A 20,543-nucleotide genomic window follows, 5' to 3' on the forward strand; every position below is an offset into this window, starting at 1 on the left:
GAGATCAAAGCCAACGGACCGGCATAGCTGCAGATACTTGTGATTTGGAGTGTCAGGGAGAGAGATCAGATCAGGCTACTGAATTTACAGCCCCTTGGTCATATGCCATTTTACTCAGACAAGTTGTTCCACAAATCAAAGGGATTATTTGCCTCTGTAAAAGCAAATCACATCTCTCCTTTTTGTAACTGTTAAATTAAGCCCCTAATCCTGCAAAGAGTTAACTCTGTATTTACATCCATGCCATCTTGTTTCACAAGGCTACTTATTCTAGCAAAGGCAAACATTAACATATTTCACATTTTTTTATAAAAAAATCAATACTCAACTGGAATAAAACCAGAATAAATATATGCAAGAATTTGTCTAAAGTAATAATTTGGCAATATTTTTAACCCAACTCCATTTCCTTTACACAAATAGAGGGTATGAAAACTTCTGTTCATGGGAATAGTTCTAGGAAGAATTTCTGAAAGTAATAATTTGTGCCTGTCTGGCAACTATCTTGAAAGCTGTTTGTAGTTTTGGAAATTATTCAGCCAGGGAGTAGTAGAAATGACACATTATATAGTTGATTAATGAAGTAAATAGCAAATTACTGAGGGGGGAATAATCAAAGCCATAGTTGCAGCAAATATTTACCTTATCTGATTTCTCCCAGGTTATCCCAAAGTTTTAGGTACTTCCCACAATCAAACCCAAAAGGTAAAGAAAACAGATTAAAGTAGAACTATTTGTAACACGAGGGAAGGAATAGATTTTTTTTTCTTTTTGGTGAAAAATTTCTGCATATTTGTTACAATTTTTTATTTTAGCAAGCTCCCATTTTATTCAGTCTGTAGGTCTTTTTAGAATAAATTTACTGTTCCCCTAAAGCACTGCTGGTGTCACCAGTAAACCCATAAGCTTTTCACCCCTCTCCCTAAACTGTTGATGAAAAGGTTGTGGATTAATATCCATCTCTGGAATGTCAGAGCAGGCAGTGATCCACCTGAATCTATAGCCGAATGCATCCACAGGCTCTCATTTTTCCATCCCTGAGCTGGCTGCAGGAACAGGGGCTGAAGCCAGGATGTCCCACCTCGCGGATATCCCTTGCATGAATAGCAAGCCCTGCTTCCTGCATTTGTCCAGCACCTGGTGGACCCCTGGGCACAGTCACCGGGCTGGAACAGCCCCGATGCACCCCACGGACAGCTGCTCCAGCCTCTCCCTCCTCTCCGGGCTGATGACACCAGCTTTCCGGTCCCATTGTGCTGCTGGTCCAGGGGGGACAGCACTGCAGGACAGCTTCAGACTCTCTTCTCCCTGTAGTAGACATACTAAAGCAAATTGGCTCTAGATGTGCTTGCTAGAACCTTCTCCTCCAGAAAATGAATGTATTGGCATTTAGGGTTTTTTATATACGCATATACATATATATATTTAAAATCCCAGCTTTAGAAACTTATGTTGGTGCAGCATTCTGTGACACTGAACACAAGCTGCTGTGCAAAGCAATTGCCAAATGTTTACATAAACACATAAATAAGACAAATAAATTTATTTTCATTATTCATATTTTCTGCTCTTTCTTTTCCTTTTTATTTATGCTTTAAACAACAGTTACTGTAAATATTATGATGAAAAAAATGCCTGCAGTGGACAGAAAGATGATCAAAAAGCCCTGATATAGAGCAATTCATGTTTCTTCTTTACAATCACTAACGAATCTTAACTTGAACCATGTTATGTTCCCATGTGAGTGATAAGCAATGATTTATTATAAAGTGTCACGAAATCAGAATGCCATACAGTGAGACATGAGCTAGTGGAAAATGTGTTCCTTGTTTCCCAGCCTCATTACTCAAAGCTGCAGTGTCCCTTTCTCCAAGTCTCATTTACCTGGTTTTTCAAGGCACGCCAGTAGCAAAGGAAACAGCAGCAGGAGCGAAATACCTGATCCAGGCTGTGCCGTTCACCTACCGACACTGCTAAACACGTTGCAATGACCAGGGAAAAAAAGCCTGCCTGGAAATTCAAAGCTATTGCTGCATTCAACCATTTGCAACCCTAATGATGCTACCCCCAAAAGCATTTGCTTAGGATTACAGCATCCGTTGCCTCATCAGTACTGTCAGTACATGAAGAGGAAATAAAACAGGCATCGTGGAGGAGACAAACGGATAAGTTTTCTTTATGTGTTTGAGTTTCTTCTACTCTCTAATGATTCCCTTCTCCCCATGATCCTAATTCAAGTAACTGGCATGTGATATATTTTGTAGATAAATCAGCAGCAGAAGAGCATGTGCAGTTCTGGCACCGCAGAGTAGGTGATTTACTTGTAGCTCACACTGAGCGCACTGGTTTGGTTTTTAAGGTGGGAATTTGTGTTTTAAGTGCTTCCTCGCAAAGAAAGAAGAAACTAGCATATTGCATGCTAATTCACATAAGCAGCCCTCCTCTCCTACCAATTAATGCTTTCCGAAAAAAATAACCCAAATGGGCATGGTCTTAGATTTTCAGCATTTTTCTGCGTGTCTCTTTAAAGGTCCTAATCCTGAAAGGACTTGAGCTCTGTCAAATCATGGATGGAAATGGGCGCATCCACTGAAGTAAAGGCAAGGGTTGAGTGTGGCTCTGTTGTCAGCAGAAGTGTGAGCCTTCCCAAAGAGGTATGGCTTGGACGGTCTGGGCACGTCACGGAGCAATCAGAAAGATTGCTGACACCTGAAGTGATGAACAATATTTTGCTGGAAAGGCAAAGCCTCTACCCATTAAAAATATATATATATATATTCTCCAAAACCATGGATTTGACCAGACCAGATTTGTTAAAAATTTAGCCACAGCAGCTGGTATGTTTCTGTTTCAAGACACGATACCATCCTACCATGACAAAATGTGGTAGAAGACCAAAAAGTTAAACTGAACAGAATACTTGAGAACAAAATTGTGTCCTGCAAATTCTTTCATGTGGAAAAAAAAAAAAAATCTTGTAGCTAGGCATGTTACAACTAGTTCAGTCTGTCTTAAGGCAATAGTAGCTGTTGTTTTTCTCGCAGAAAATGTAGAAATCTTCAGAAGAAAATTAACCAGAGCTCATCTTTGTCTGAAAGGCTAAGAGGCTCACAAATTTCAAAAATCTTTTTTCTATAGAAATGCTTTATACAGAATCTCTGTGTAGTACAATCCAGAGACTAGTTGTCTCCCAGCAGTGACAATGTCTGCTGTTCCAGAGGAGACGGTGTGTGATGTACCATCCTGAAATATTGTCAGCAAGCCTGGAAATATGAAGGCACTTTCACAGCAAGGCAGGGATGAAAGGAAAGAGGTTTGGGTTTGCTTTTTTTGTTTTGCTTTGTTTCTTAGTCCTAATAAAATCGACCAGTGTGCTTTTAACTTCTCCCCTCCCATTTTGTTCAGCAGAGAAAGGGAACATAATTCTCCTGCAGAAGAGTTATAGAGTTCAGGAGAGAGGGAAGAGGTACAAATTCCTTCCTGGAGGTGTTCGCTTTAGCCAGTGACAAGTTTTCTGTAATATCAAAATAACTCTGAACACAGAGATAAGATCCGCATCTCCCCACTCTTAAGTAGTCTTTGCTGTCTGGTGGTGAATCGGAACATTTTAGTGTCATAGCTCAAGAGGTGGGATGGGGAGAAAGCCCACCCACAATAACCTCTAGTCTGATGATTAAGAAATTCTCTTCAGAATTGAAAAAATGTGGGATTTAGTCTAACTGGGAATTACACCACAAGGAAAACAAGGACGCAATTGAGGAATTACACAGCAGTTGAATAAACACTTGCAGATGACAATTTGGCCTTTTTAAGCACCCAGATTAATTGAAGGAGTCTAGCTTTAAGTGACGCACTGTACATCCTCACCGCCGTCCATGTAAACCTGGGACTTGAACCCACTGCCAGCGTCTGGATGGTTGAACCATAATTGTTTTGTCTTCTCTGCTCTGAAGTCACTTTTTTCAAGGTGTGTTACAAAAGCTGTTCCTCTTCTGGGATCTATACAGGTGGCATTTTAAAATGTAGCAAGCACCCAAGTCTACAGAACCTGCTTGTCACAGAAAATGACACAGTTTGCATGTGACCTGTAATGACAGTTGCTAGTTGAAAGAAACCAGAAATTCAGCTTTATCTTCCACACTTTGGTTGCAGCTGCCATCAACTAAATCTCTCTCCAAGGGCAGATGGTGCCCTGTACAATGAACAATTTAATCTTTAGCAAATAAAGAAACTTTGCCAGAAAATCCACTTTTTTTTTTTTCTCCAAGAATAGGCTGTCAATAACATGTGCTCTCAAATACATTGTGATTTGATGACTGTGCTTCATTTATAGGAAAAGACAAAAATTGAATGTTCTCTCTCATTTTTCTTCTCTTTACAAGCCTCTGATCCTTCCAGACACCCCTGTACTGGCCTTTGTGGGCAGGAGCAATGAGAAGGGACCCGTTAAGTGTCAGGATACTTTGTGCCTGTTAGATCCCATGTGTGCTCTTTGTGACCGAGCGCGTGTGTATCCCATGTCAGCTTGAGGCCCAAGCTGAGATCAGGGGTGGAATCTTGGCCTTTCTCAACACAAGTGGCAGAAATCCCACTCTCTCCACCAGCCCAGCACTTCACCGTGTCTCTCTGCAGACACGGAGCTGCAGCCCCCAGTAGGTCCTCTGACTCCATCTATCAGCAAAACTGCTGAGGGGTGCAGGTAGGTGAAATGACCTGCCTAACGCCCTGCACACCAGACCTCCGGGGGTAGGAACCGGATTTTAGCACCCAGCTCACTCTCTTCCCTTCCTCTCCTGGCTGCCTCCGAAGGGAGTGAGGATGGGCTGAGTGTGCGCTGCTGCCGGCAGCAACGCCACATGATCCCTGCACCTGGCGTCACTGCCCTAACTGCCTGGGCCCTGCAGAGGTCTAGATTACCCAAACTATCAGGAAAACAAAAAAACTCTTCCCGCTCATTTTTCTCAGCCTGAATAACCCCCTGACCTACCAGCACCCTACAGCTGGCACTTGTGAGCAGTCGCACAGGGACGGAGGAATGGGGCAGCTTCAGCCAGCAGCACTCACCTCCACCCTTACCGCGCCTTTCATTTCCCTGTCTTTTGGGATGTGTCTCAGCATCCCTGCTTTTAAAATACTCCTGGATCCTCTTCTAGTCATTCGCAGAAGAAACTGCCTGCCCTCTGGGGAGCCGCTCAGGCTAACAGATGTCAGCATTTTCACAAGCCACTTTGTTCAAGTGGATTTGGAGGATCTAACCGTATTTGTTCAGGGATGTTTAGTAACCCTCATGAGCTGGGCACTGCTGCACGTACTCAGTACATCTGACTAGGTTGCTTTTTGTCTGGAAATACATATATGTACTGACATATAAAAATAGATTTCTATTTGTACGTAAAGTATAATGTATATGCAGAGGAATTTTTGCATCTCTCTTAGGTCTCAGGTGGCATGATTGCTACGCTTGCATGACTGCACAGGTATGCCCCTAAAACGTCAGCACTGCTGCATCTGTGCAGCCCAGCCATAGCATTCGGTACCGTCAGTCCACCGTTGCGGGCAGAGATGGATCACTGTGTTCACTGCACTATGTGCAACACAAGATAGGCAAATGCTGAAGAATTTTGCTCATCCAGAATCACAGCTAAAAATATCTGTCATACAAAACCATATGCACAGATATCAGAACTTTCTGAAAACAAGAAACTCAAAAAGCGAAGGGTTTGGGGGTTATTTTGGCAGATTTCAAGCAGATTCTTTTTTTGTATCACAAAACTGTTAAGCCCAGCCAGCTGAGGTAAATCAGCATAACTTCATTGACCTACAGAGAAGGAGTTTTGCCCCAGCTGCAGATATGTGCTCTGATGATCTTGCTGCTGAAATCCAGAGCTCGCTTATCTGACCTTGACCTTAGCCTCTTAGCAAAGTATCTTCAACGGAGTTTTCTGAGATAAATGCAACTTAATGACTTCAAATTTTTATTAAATGTAGTTTCCATCATCCCAAGCAATGAGGTCTCTGAATTCCTCCACCTGGGTGTTACCCCAGTCAGCCAATTTTGTATTTAGGCAGGCACACCCCAGGAACATCTGAGCTAGAGCCCACATTTCTTTTCCATTATCTTGTCTGGCATTCTCATAAGCTTACATCATGGGATAGAAATATGTTTTACTTTTAACAACAAAGGAGACCTTTTTCCACGCTCCCCCCTCCATGTGGCTGACGGCTCGGGTTGACTATGCAAAGTCTGGGACCTTCTGCAGGGACACGAGGGGCTCGGGGACCTGCCAGTGACCGTGGTGGGTAGTGGTGTGTCCTCTCCTCCCCGTGCTCTGCTGCTGGGCAGCAGCTGACTGCCACTTCTGCACGGCATGCAGGGCAGCTCCTCGGCACGACACCCTCGGTATGAAGAACATTAGGGACCTTCTGCTGGCATCATGTGGAGCCTCTGCGTGTCTTTGGGTGGGTGCTGCACCCTCAGCAAGAATGAAGATGATCTGAAAGTGCTAGTTTTCATGAGGGTTATTCCTACCTCTCCCAAAATGCTTTCCCACCCTACCAGAGTGGTTTTTTCTGAAACAAATATGTTCTATTTATTTATTTAATGTGCTGTTAAATGACCTTCTGGAAAACCATTCCTGACACAAGGCTCTAAAATGGACGGGCAGGCCTAACTTCAGAGAGCATGCTCCTTACAATCAGGATGAATCATTTGAGTAGTTACTGTTTAGATTGATATAATTTTAGTTATAATTATGGGTAACGAGAAGGCATTTAGAGTCTGTAATATTGTAATTCATGGTGAGAGGAGTCCTAAATGAAATAAAATATATCCAGATTTGTTTTTTCTCCCTGTCTAGATATTATGCACGTAAGCATGATTCTTTAAGGAACAGATTTTCTGCTGTTGTAAAAATCTAGCAAAAGTAGGTCAAAAATGACATCTAGAGATAACATGTTTGGTAACCACAAAGGGACTGTCTGTGTCTTTCTATTTGGCCTTTTAAGAGTCCTGCGATTTATTACTATAGGTACAGCTCCAGCATGAAAAGATTTTGATTCATAGACTCCCATGGACTGTGGTGGGTGGATCACAGATGCATACTGTCATTTTTATTATCCCATTACACTAATAGAAGATGATAAAATTATATTAGCAAAGATCTGGAAATACAAAAAAACCAACCAAAACCATTATAAACACATAAACCTACTGTCATCTGCCTGGCTCTAGAGTACCATCACCTAGAGTACCTTGGACCGTGCCACTGACGTGGTTGGTGCTCTCCTGCAGAACCCAAAAAGACACAATGACAGCAATCCCCAAGCGAAGGACTTGAAAACCACCCCGTGAGCAGACAGCCCATGTCCTGCACCCCGGGAAGCTGCATCGTTTAACTAACTAGTGTGGCTTTTGGCCATGGAGAAAAGGGGGAAAGGAAGCTAGAGAGAGCAAATGAAAGCATGGGTTTGGGTGTGTGAGTGCATGAAAGAAAGAGTGAGCTCACCACTGCTCTCGTGAGCCAGAAGCCATGCCAGGGCTCGGGAGAACAGCTGAGCAGCGCTGGTGCCAGCCCACGGAGGCTGGACACAGGTGCCATTAGCTCCTAACATGCAGTTGACAGTTGTCTCCGATTGCAGCCATGTTTGAGAGTTCCTGTTTCAAAGGTTTCACAGCTGTGCTTTTATGGGAAGATTTGAATGAGGATAGGGAAGAGCTGTGCCATGGACAAGGAGTGGGAAAGTGATTGTTAGAACGAACCCTGAGTCCTGACGTATCTACATTAAAATAGCTGCAACTTTTTGCATCTGTTGATGGCTTGATAATTAATGTTAAATAAAAGCAAAACTTCAGTATCTGCAGCTGATATTTCACATATGCTATATAAGACATCAGCATAATGAACATACTCGCTGCATTTTCATAGCATAATTTAAATGACAGAGGGTTTTTTATGGCACAGGTTGAACTACATTTCAACAAATGCCGAGACAGCAACCAACTTTGCCCATCAGGTGCTGTTTGAACATCCAGGCTGCTATGCCCTAGACTGCACGTGACAAGCTCTCCACATACTCCCTTAATCTCTTAGAGACTTGATAATGAAATACATAAACTATGACCCTTATTGATCAGGGCTCACACTAATTAATTTCCCAAAGTCCTGTCCCAGCCTGCAGTGATATCAATGTAGAAAAGAGAAAGAAAAAAAAAAAAAAAAAACAACTCAAGGATGGGGACTTTGGTTGGCCAAAAGACCTAAGGGTGAAGTACTTATCCCATTGAAATCGATGCCAAGTCCCAATTGATTTTAGTCATCCATTGATGTTACCATTAGTCAAGTATATGGATGCTTAGTCTCAAAAGTTTATACAATTGCCACAAGTGGCTTTTATAGCAGTTTTATATAGCTTTTATAGCAGTCCTAAACCAAATCTGCCTGCATACATGCAGCAGTGCAGAGAATCCCCTCCAGCTCCTGGGTGCCTTGTTCCATCTTATCGTTCCTCCAGCAGCAAAAACAGTTGAAAAGGTTCCCACCCTTCCCAGTACCCTGAACTGGGGTCTCCTGTTGGAAGTGTCTGTGTGGTCTCTTGTGAGATGCATCAAGGATGGATCCTGGGTTTGGCTGGGGTGGTGCAGACTCGCAGACGGTTGCAGGGATGCAGCTGATTATTGTTCATACCATGGGGTGGAAATAATAGGAAGGAGCAAGAGCTTCTGAAGCAATTTGTCACCAGAAAAATTTCTCATGGACCTACACCCTGAGCGATGTGCCTCTGAAGAGCTCTGCCAACAGTTAATGATGTTCTTCATGTTGCTTTTATGCACGCTCCCCTTGTCAAGCGGGAGTGACCAGGAATATTACTAAGCTGATTTTACGGCTGGTCTAACACAACAGTCCAAGGGACTTCCCCACAATGAATCAAAAAGAAAAGGAGGCAGGAGTATGACTTTTTGGTTTTCCAATCCAAACCCTCGATAAATATTTCCTACTGGCAGGGAACCAGTTCTCTACAGTCACTTTGCTTCTGTCCAAGACTCCTTCCCAGATTTAGCACTTTCGGTAATACTACATGCTGCTTAATTGTCCTAACGACATTCTGGAGGCTGAGTTGAATTAATCAGGAGTTATCACTGCTGCGCTCACATGTTTCACCACTGCCCTTCATGTTGCCCTGTGTGGGACCAGCCCGCGGTGTCTGTGTCCCGCATCCATGAGTTAGACAGATGCTCCGCATGTCCGAGCTGCTACAGAGCTTGATATGATCCAAGGCAGGATTTATGTGCCGTGCCACAAGTAGCTTTCCATCCTGGTGAGGGCTAAGGGCTACAAAAATCTGCTCAGAAAGGTAAAGTCAAACGCCTGTGCCATCTCCACTGTCCGCACTTGGACCTTTTGCAGAGGGTGGTTCCGCAGAAGCAGAGCCAGCTCATGGCATTACTGTGTTTCGGCTCTAGGCATTACAATAGTGAGGCTTCTGGATTTCTTTAAAATCTGAACTAGGTGTAAACTGACACAGTTTTGTCCTTTTGCAGTGAAAAATAATAGCTTTTCAAAGTGTGAATTGCTCTGGAGCCTTACCTCTGAAACCTAAAGACAACATTTTAAAGTGTCAACATGGATTGCTTTTAATATCTTTTAAGTGGGAATAATGATCTAAGGTATTCACCACAATTTCAGACTGACTTCCGTGTGTCCTCAGTTGCCAAAAGTCTCTACGTTAGCTGCCAAAACCTCTTCTTCCCTTCCAACCGTTTCTGCATAGCAGCTTTGGGTTGCCAACACAAAACTCAGCATCGCTGTGAAAACTGAAAAGGTGAAGATATTGTAAAACTAACCAAATTATGAACTAAAGAGCATGAAGTCAATGGACTTTTTTGTTTTCATATGGAAATTTTTGAAAAGCTGAGTTTATTTTATTTTAAAGAAAGCTACTGCTGAGTTTCCTGTTGATTTAGCCAGAACATGGGGAACACAACACAGGATTTGACTTGTCTTTGCTGAAATGTCTGTGGCCTTGAACAGATAATATATTTTTCAGTAACATACTTCTCTTTGCCTGCTGCCGGTCTTTTTTTTTTTTTTTTTCTCTATGCTCTCTCCAGATTGACTTTCACTCCACTTACTGCCTGCCTCATTTCTCACCCTGTTTTTCCAGTTGTTTTTTCTGCTGCTTTTCTCAGTATCTTTCTCCCAGGTTATAAGCAAAACAGAACTCAACTTTGGGCTGAACTTTTAAACCCACATCTTGAAACTGAAACAAGCACCTTCTGTCTCTATGTAGAAGCAACTTCACAGCTTGAGTCACTTAGCACTTTTAGCAGTTGCAGAATGGAAAAGGCCCATTGGAAGAGCAGAGGCTTTGAATGCTGGGGAGGTGCCACAACAACCAGAAATAACACAGCGATAGTCGTGTAATTAAACACAATGTGGGTATGTTCGTGGCTGGTAGTAGAAAGAAGCTCATTGTATTAGCCAGTTTTAAGCAACATGAGGGAAAAGCAGAGATGCAAACACTCAGTGGACCCGGCAGACCCGCAGCATCAGCTGGAGTTTATCCACTAATCCCTGCACGGTCACGGACGTAAGGAGCTGGGGGGTTTATTCCCTCTTCTGTGTCCTTGTTTTTTGTGAGCCTATGGGTGGACAAAGTAAAGCAAAGCTGACTCGATATCTACTGATAAAAGTACATACTCAATAAAATCTGGAATTGTGATTAGAAACTGGGTAACGATAGTTGCTATTATTCTGGTTGCAGGACGAATGCCTTAGTTCCAGCTCTCCAGCCCAGGCTTCCTGCACCCAGCGCAACCCCGCACGTCACTCCGATCCTGACATTGAACTCACAACAACCCAGACCGAGAAGACTGCCAAAAAATCTCCCGCTATTCTTCTTCATCCTCACTAACAATTTGGTAATGAAGTATTGATTTCCACTCCCCTGCTTATGGACGATATTAGATTTTCATTGATAAACTGCACTGGGGCTGTCTGGTCTCCACTGTCCCTTTTTGCTGTCACTAAAACAAAGTGCCACTGAAGTAAGATAATGACTGAGAACATTGATGTACTTATTTCGTCAATTTGTAACACTTGACAGGAAAAAAAAATTCTTCATAGTTTAATGTCCAAGTGTGCTACACAAGATGCAGTCACATTGGAAGCTTTACTTTTCATGGTAATGTCCATTTCCTATTTATAACCCCTTTGGGATAGTTTGTCTAAAGGAAATGTTTCTATTCTGTGCAGCTATTACTGTTGCACCTGGGTTGCCCAATCCAGTCATTGCACTAGGGATCAATACATCACAGTAAGTACAAGAATTATTAAGTTAAAACAGATTCTGAGCCAAAAAACCTCTGAACAATGTTAATCTTCTGTGCAAGTTGTTCAAATAGTTATGCTTAACCATGTTGCTGCCAAAGATTTGTTTAAAATGGATTATTTTCAGTTTGTTTTATTCCTCAGATATATATATATATTTAAATCTCCATTACGGTTTATGACGAGACATATGCGATGGAGTGATTTTTAAACAAAAGTACTATTGTTAGATTATTGAACATTATATAAATATAGGTATATCTATATATAAATATCACTATATAAATATCTATATATAGATATAAAAGAATAAAAGTAGAATTCCTTTCTCAATTAGGTGAGCCTAAATCTAAAGCTCTCTGTTGCAGTCAATGGAGTTACCTTGGATTTACCCACCCGAAATGGGATCAGAATCTGGTCTCGGTGCCCTCCGCCCCGCCTAGCTGGTCCTGCCGGCACGGGCAGGCTGGCAAGCACAGCCGGCTTGGAGTCACCAAGACCTGGGGAGACGGGGGCTACTAAGATGGCCATTTCAAATTTGTGCTTGTAACTTTTTTCATTAAAACTTCGAGGTCCCAATTTTAATTTGTGGAATATTCACGTTAATAATGAGATCTAATTAAGACATCCATTAAAAGCCCGTTAAAGTTAATTTAACGTAAAAATTCCAATAGAACTGTATTAGATTTTCTCCATTAAATTAACGTTATGGATTTTTAACGGATGTCTTAATTATACATTATTATTAACGGGAATACTGTATTACACAGATTAAAATCGGGTCCCGAGTCAACTCGCACAATCTTCCAGGAGGTGCTAATGTCACGAGTCCCACGTCACCTAGTGCACTGCTTGGAAAATCCGGCACAGCCCTGTTTACTCGCCGAGCTTTTCCTCGCAGCGAAAGCAACCTCCAGGAGACAAATCCATCTCTGCACTTAATGAGGAACTTCCCTGATTCTCAAAGGAAAAATAAGTCTGGATCAAGTGGTAAACTGCTACTCTGTCGCAAATGAAATATTCCAAGTATGCTGGGCACAAGTTGGGAAGAGGATCTGTCTCAAGTCAGAAAGGGCTTTGGGGTGTCTTTTGCTCTTGTTTCGGTTTAGATGTTCAAGGATACAACTGAAGTGCAGCATTCACAAAATCAGACTCGGTAGGTTTTACCGCATTCCCTGTGGCTTGTGCAGAAGGGCCTGTTTTGGCGTTGTTTGGGAAATTTTCACATGATCCCTAAACTCCACATGGAGGAGAAAAAAGGGCCCTTCTTATTTACCTCCTAGGGAAAGTGTTGCCCTTATGCCACATATAATAGCAAATTGCTTTTTTTATGGCATGCATAACCTAGATGGGAAAAAATATGGCGCTTGAGGGAAGGAGGGAAAAAGTAAATGAAGTTCCAGGAATGTCATTCTGAAGTAATGAGGCATGGACAGAAAATATACCCCTCACATCATCGGATTGAGATGGCAGTCGAAATAGCTTCATTGAAGTGTCAGCACTCATCCATCAATCAATCATCCACAAGGAAAAATAGCGACAGTACAACGGGGCGGCTTTTATGGGATTTACTCATGGGCATAGGGAATAGCAGCTCAAATGTAGTTCTGACATGAAAAGCAAGGTGCTGATATTATTTTTTATGATGGGAGGATCATAAAGTGAATTGAGAACAGTGAGGTCTGTCTTTGCTTAACCTATTCAACTGGAAATGAACGGAGCTCAACTGGAAACGAGCAGAGCCTTCAGATGGGTTAAGATTGAAGCCTGCACCGTGCTGAGCACCAGCCATTGACAACAAAATTCTATTAAAGCAAAATCAATGCATTAGCATTGAGCTCCTCAGAAGCTGTTAAATTGCACAGCCCAGTTCAGAGTTATTAAGCGAAGTCGCACAAGGTGTGTCCTGCAGCACGGAGCCAAAGGCAGCAAGCGCCGTGGTACAATGCCACTTGGGAGAAACTGCAGCTCCAGCCCCACTCCCTTGCCCATCCAGCTTTTGGATGCTCTAGAAAAAATATTTGGCTTATTGCAGAATCTGACAGGTGAAGTTCCCACTGACTTCAAGCGACCCTGCTCCTTGCTCCCGGTTGCAGCGGGGTGTTTTGCTGTCTGCTTTGGTAGGAACCCTCCGTGCAGTGTGTTTGACCACTTGGCTGTGGCCAAGCCGCATGGATCCCAACATGGGCTGCTGCTGGGAGCAAGGAGCCTTCTTCCAGCAACAAGGTGGCCCTATGGCCCCGGCCAAGCCCGCAGCATCCAGGGCTGGGGCTCTTTGGGGCACCAGCTGCTCAATATTGGCAGAAAAGAGGCTTTCCTGGTGCCCCATAGCTGGTGAGCAGCGGGCTTGTGGTGACAACAGGGAACCCCACGGAACAAATCGGCCACCCCAGCCCCACCTGTGATGGCACTTGGGACCCCAAAGCTGAAAACCCCCCAAGGTTTTCAGGAGGGCCGGTTGCCCCGCGGGAGGTCTGGCTGGCCCAGCAGCCTGTTTTGCTCAGGAGGCTTCGCTCCAGCACAGGCAAATGTGGGAACAGCTACTTCATTTAAAATCTGGCCACAAACCTTTATTACACAGTGCTAAACCTTGATTATTTTGCCTGCATTGCTGTCCTCTGGGAACATTTTAGGTACACATTTGAATTAAGTGATTTTTTTTTTTTTTTACAATATGATATAAAAAAAGAAAATGTACATCTCTCCTCTCTCTTTCTCTGTACGAAACTGGATGAGTTGATAGTTTATCTGTCATATAAATCAGGTAACACAGAAAATCATTGCATCTTTTCTCTGTCGTATCTACTCAATATCTATCGTTCTGACTTTTATTCTTATTGGAGATCATCAAAACATTAATTAAAAGCCTGGTGATCAAACAGCCGAATATTTATGATTCACGTCCTTGCTTATTAACAAGTGGCATATTGATACACCACATATCCAAGCTGTTTATGCTCTTGCACTGCAATAAAGCAGTAAGAATTGTTACCCTTACATGCTGCTTTGAGAGATTTATTCAGAAACCATAGCTCCCTTCCTGCCACCATCCATGTCAAAATAAGCCATATCACCTTAGAAAAAATGTTCTGTTTTAAAAGAGGGAGATGTAATTAACATCTCTTTGGAGCCTAATATATAGGAATTTCATTGGATCAGTCTCAGGTGCTTTTTCCAGACTCTTATTATTTAGGCTGAGAGGGAGAAGGACACAACTTTAAAAATGGTTGTCATTAGTACAATAATAATTGTTGGTTTTTAAAAAAAAAATCTTTGAGAATCCGTTAACAAACCTGCCCAGTAATTACGTGTCAATGCAACTTATCATGGGTTTTATCACCTACTTGTAAAAGTATTTAAAAGACTGACCTCCCTAGCTTTTTTTAGAGATCATGGAGGATATAAGAAGTCATTTTAAAAATCAATAATTATATATTAACACGATAAGGGTTGAAGCTCTCCAAGCCAGTTTTACAGGCTATTGAGTCGACACTCACACATTCACATGGAGAGGATTGTTTCCCTCATTTCTGGCCTTTTTTTTTCCTTCCTTAATAGTGTTTTGATAAAGTGCCATATTTATTGACTAATTTATAACCACAGTTCAGTTCCTAAAATAGAAGGGGCTATTCCCACTGGGAAGCATCCACGCAGGCTTTGCATGGAAAGCCAGCTGCCCTCGGGGATCAGGAAAGTACAAAAGTAGCAGAGTTTTGGCCCGGGGCAGCCTCGGGGTGGGAGCTACGGAGGGGAGATGGGCTTTCCTCAGCGCTGCTAATTGCTAATGGCCTGGCCCTGCCAGCAAGGCGTTGCTCTTTTGGTCTTGCTGTGAATATTGTCTTGCAATCAAACCTGCTAGGGAAGCACAAGGGAATGAGAGATGGCAACCTCATTTTTTTGGCAGAGATTTCCTCCCAGCGAAGAAATGACCCTGTTCAGCACCCAAGGCCAGGCAAGGCTGAGGCCACCATCCCCATCCCCATCCCCATTCCCATCCCCGTCCCTGGTCCCATCCCCACTCCACTTGCCATCGTAGCTCTGGGGCTGGAGAGAGCGCCCTGGCTAAGTGGAGGTGGGGCTCTGTCACATGGGGCTTTTGTCTTCCCAAACAGATATACGATGCAATTTATATTTAAAATTCTCTCTATAAAGACAGTATTGATCACAGATTCCAGATCAATATGTTGCAATTACAGCAGGCTTTAAAGGCCATCTGTCCCCGAGCAGGAGCGCTGGTATAACCACCTCTATATATTTTGAAAAAGTGCTACTGGTATGTGCCCGTCTTCTTACCGTACACCCTGACATATTATTTTTGCTCCTGGGAAGTTGTCTTTAGGAGCTACATAGAGTTGTAATTCCCAGTCACTGGCCACCCAAGAGGACAACTCGGACCAGCTTCTTCTTGGGTTGCAAAGTCACACCAGGGTCGGGGACGCTGTGGTGTTGCTGGCTGGGTTTTCCTGCTCCCCCTCACAATTCATCCCACAGGTTACAGCTTTTCTTTTTGTCCTCGGTTGAAAACGATCAGCAAGAAGTTGTCGAACTTCACTAAAACGAAGAACTTTTCAGTAATGGTGCTGCAGAGTTTGAGCTGGGCATTGGTAGTTGCAAACGTCCTTTTTTTATATGTGACAGGTTGGACCACAGCGAATGTAACATTTTGAAACTTGTAACTAAGGAATAAATGACATGCATCTAAAGAGAGATTTCAACGCTTGTTTCATCAAACTGAGGTCCTAATTTGTCATCGCCTGAAGTTGAGATAAGTCTTTCTGTCGATGCCCCTGGATGAGGTAACTAGGCAGTTATTCCCGAAAGAAATGCTTCCTGGATTTTCTTTTTTCTTCTTTTCTTAATTATTTCCTGCAGTGGTTGACTTCACACAAGCGCACGGAATTTAGGATTTTTTTATTCTCCAATTGTCTTTTGAAGGAAAGTGAAAGAATAAAAAAATAAAAATAATGGCTTTACAGTGACAACAGAAGCTGATATAGCTTTGCAAATGAGCACATGCCAAGCGTAAAAGCCCGGGGAGGGGGTGTGCGTCCTGCACATGCTGTGCCGCATCCCACCAGCACATTTCTAATCTTCCCTGCAACCGCCTCCCTCTGATTTCAGTTCAGCCTTCAGCTTTACACCAACATCTAAAAAACAGAAGCCAGATTCTGAATGCATTTATCCCAGTGTAAATCCAGAGCTACTCCTTCAAATTTACCCTCTGTCTACACAGCTCCAAACACTGCCCACAAGGTCCGAACCCTGGATTCCTAACGTGTTTAGATGGTTTTGAAAACAGCTTCAACAAACAGTTGAAGCTCCGTGCAGATTAAATCTAAGGCACGGTCTGCACTTCAGAAGGTTTATAGTTATGTCAGGGAAGTGATTGCAAAACTTTGTTATTGATGTGACTATGCTGGTAAAAGTCCTAATGTAAAAACAGTTGTATCACTATAAAGCACTTTATACTGGTACAGCTTATTTTGCTTTGCTGGACCACTTTTATACCAGTGCAGGCACTTTTATCCCAGTATACTTCAATCTACACTGGTGGTCACTTTTTGGTTTAACTATGCCAGCAAAAATGCGAAGAGTAGATAAAGTTTAAGATGACACTGTTGTTTCTTGCACCGAAGTGTCTGTACAATATTTTCTTTGAGAGTCTTTTTAAAAGTGAAATAGCTGTACTTCTGGACTTAACTGCAGGGTAATAAACTTCCAGTTCATCATCACTCTCAGCTCATGAAATGTCTTCAGGCCTTTGTAAAAAGCCCTGTTTGAGACAACAGATTAAATACTAATCCTGGCAGATCGTACATCTCCACTTGAGTTCATACCATCTAGCTGAGCAAACTCCTTTTTTTTTCCTTTTTTTCATCTAAGTAAAGGCAACAAATTCTTTCATTAGACTTCCTAGATGAGAGAACAGGAGAAAGAGATCAATATTTTAAAAATAAAATGAAAATAGCATCAAGCAAAAATGCAGCTACATTAAATGCAAGGAATGCTTTCCCTTGAAAGCCACATCCCCACGTGGGCATCAGCCCCGGGTGAGGGATGTATTTACAGTACTTAAACATCCATGCAATTGTCTCAAATATGGAAGATTTATGTGGGCAATGTTTTCACTTACTAACTGGTCCATGTGACATTAAAAAAATATGTATCTGTATATATTTTGGTAGATATGTGGCTAGGTGCAGATATCTACCCCCTATATACGTTCCTGCGTACACTGGCACACTGTACGTGTGCGTGTATGTGTATCTATTTATAAACAGGCAACAATTCTGTGGCTGAAGTAACAGCTGGGCACTGTTGGCACCAAGCGAAGCAGCAGATATCTTCAGGATGTACAATGCAGTATTTTGGCTTTATAACGCAGCAAATGCTGGAATGTGCAATACAGGTTGCAAAAGCTGACAAGCTAAACAGTTCTTATTTGGCTCAGGGTACTTCACTGTCATATGTCTCCGGTACATTATGCCCTTTTGTCTAGTGCTCAGGCACCACTTATTAACCCTTTGTTTTTTGGGGTTTTGGGGTTTTTTCTGTACATTTGTTTTGGGTTTTATTATTGTGAATATGTCAGCACGAATCATGAGAGATCCACCCCCATGTTAAATAAAGGAGCATAGTTGGCCATAATAGTAAATCTGACGGTTTCGCTCTGCCCCAGCGCTTGTGGTATGTAGTAAGTTTGTTATTGGCAGCATCTTCAGGTTACATCTGTGACCCGTGGTGTTAGTTCTAGAATTTTGTTTAAAAAATAAATTAAAAAAAAAAAAGAATCAAAAGCTCATTTCTCTTTAAAAAAAATTGTATATACTACAAATTGCAAAAAGGAAAGATTAAACACATTTTTTATATTAACAACGCAAATGGGACTCCTTTCCGAGAGGACTCACGGTGACTTTATCTGTAGAATGTTTCAGTGCTTATGCACTAATTTTGTAACAAGTGCATGCTGTATAGAATATATTGCCTGTATACTTAGAGTGGAGGGGGGGCCAAGCTGCTTTTCATTGTGCACTGCAGCTTGTTTGGATGAAAAGTTGCGCCTTTGATGCATTTTTATACTGTACATATTTGTATATATTAACTATATTGCCATGTTATGAACACAGATTTTGTTATATTTGCTTGTTTCGGTTTCCTACAAAAAACTGGTCCATAACGGGGGATATTTTTTTTTTTGTATAGAAAATATGCTTGTAATTTTTGTTTGTTTGTTTTCTTGGTCATCATCTTTTAATGGCTCATAAAGGAATTAGAGACGAGTTTTTGGCGGAACTCTGAGAAGCAAGTCTGTGTTTGCATGAGACCTGCCCAATCTCTGGCTATAAAGGGGGGCGGGGGGAAGAGGGGGAATCTAAGTCAAGTTTTGCTTTTAAAGCATGCTTAGTCCCATGGGAAAACTCATACATGTACAATTATTCTCTTTGTATTTTATCTAATAGTGCCTGAATTTTTTTTTTTAATGTCTTCTTGGAGGAACAATTCATAATTGTCAAAATTTGAAACATTAGCTTAATTTTGTTTTCATGACCTCTCATTTCTCCTCCTTATTTATTTTGTTGCTGTTTATAATGGGCCCCAAGGCCATTTCTGACATTGCAGTGTTCTTCTTCCACATTAAGGATGTTTTTAAAATTACTAAGATTATTGAGCCAACAGGCTGTTTTAATCAAAACCATGTTTCACTTGGTTTTGATGATTATGAATGGTCCTTACAGTGGAAGAGCCCTTTCTGCTGGGGGGACCATACCACCTAGCGGCCCCCAGGCTCAGCACAGCCAGCCGCCTGCCCAACAGTTACTGCCTTTCTCAAAGCCTAGCTGGCAATTTTGCTTCAAATTATTTGCTTGTTATAACTAACTTAAACTAAACAAATTGATAATGTTAATGGCATATTTTTTTTTCCTTTGGCTGATTGCTAAATAAATTCGTATAATTTATACTAGAGGAGATTACTGCTTTTATTGTTTTGGGTTCCCCCAAACCAATTATTAACAATCAGGACTATGTATCTCATTAAATTTAAATCAGGTCAAACCTATTTATCTAAGGCCTTTTCTGATTTACAAGAAGATGACTGTATTCCAGTGCATTTAAGATGTATTTCTGTGTATGATTTTGCAGCATTGAATTCTATTAATGGTGATTTTTTTTGTTCTGTATTTTTACCATGGTAAATACATTGTAAAAAAAAAAAATTCTCTCAACTTTGCCACAGAAAACATTACTTTTTATGCCCAGGGATTTTTTTTTTTAATAAAATCACTGCAGTTTTAGAACTGTAATTAAAGCCCTGAATAATAGATCACACATCTTTATCTGTTGTGTTTAAAAGAAAAAAAAATAGCCCAAACTGTTCACATAATCCTGAATGCCTCATTTCCATAAAAAAGGTTTCTATACATATATTATTTACATTTTTAAACATGGTAATTCTTTCCTTTGTGGCATAAAATGTCTCTTTTCCACTGCAGCTATTGGAAAGCGACTGCTCACATCTGAAATGTTATCGTAATTTGCATCAGGAAACCCAACTGCAGACATTAAGGACTTGGGTGTGTTCAATTATGATTTTGCTGGAGGCTGTCCCTCATTTTAATGCTGCACTCATTGAACTACCTTTCTGAAATCTAGCTGATATGGTTCACCATAGACATGCTTCACAACATCATTAGCTTTGCAAATGGCTTCATTTCAGTCAATGCAGACTTCAGTTTTGGCCAATTGTAAAATGGAAATTTGAAAAGGAAAAAAAAAAAAAAAACAGATGCACTTAAAACATGAAAAGAATTATTTATATGATAAAAATATATTTAGATTTTCAAAGCACAAGACTGAACAGAAGTGCTCTTTTTATGCTTTCTGAAGATGTTACTGTTAAAAGTCTTTCTACATCAGGCTTAATAAATCTGTAATGACATTTGATGGATTGATTTTTGTGTGGGTTTTTCTTTTCTTTCTTTCTTTTTTTTCCCCTTTCTTTCTCTGCAGAGAAAGAAAAAGACTGACCTGGAGAGGCTGTGGGAGTAAAAGAAAAAAACCACAGGAATGTGCCTGTTTCAGTAAAACTCACGAACGATTTCTAGCAGCCTCCTTTCCCTTAAATAATAATCACTTAGAGTAAGAAAAAGACAGGAAAAAAAATCCAACTACACCACCCTGCATTTGTTTCGACAGATCTTTTTCCTTCCCTCATCT

The 20,543-nt window shown here is 41.6% G+C and overlaps 1 protein-coding gene across 2 annotated transcripts in view; it reads left to right on the forward strand.

Annotated features, from left to right (window-relative positions):
• Positions 1-20,274, forward strand: part of TSHZ2 (teashirt zinc finger homeobox 2) — a 232,055-nt gene extending 211,781 nt beyond the window's left edge. For both annotated transcript variants that reach the window (XM_005444919.4, XM_055722012.1), the window contains exon 3: positions 10,762-20,274. The gene's annotated coding sequence lies outside the window, so the exon portion shown is untranslated. The remainder of the gene's footprint in view (positions 1-10,761) is intronic.
• Positions 20,275-20,543: the final 269 nt, after the last annotated feature.

This window comes from Falco cherrug, chromosome 10 (assembly GCF_023634085.1).
Source record: "Falco cherrug isolate bFalChe1 chromosome 10, bFalChe1.pri, whole genome shotgun sequence".
NCBI lineage: Eukaryota > Metazoa > Chordata > Aves > Falconiformes > Falconidae > Falco > Falco cherrug.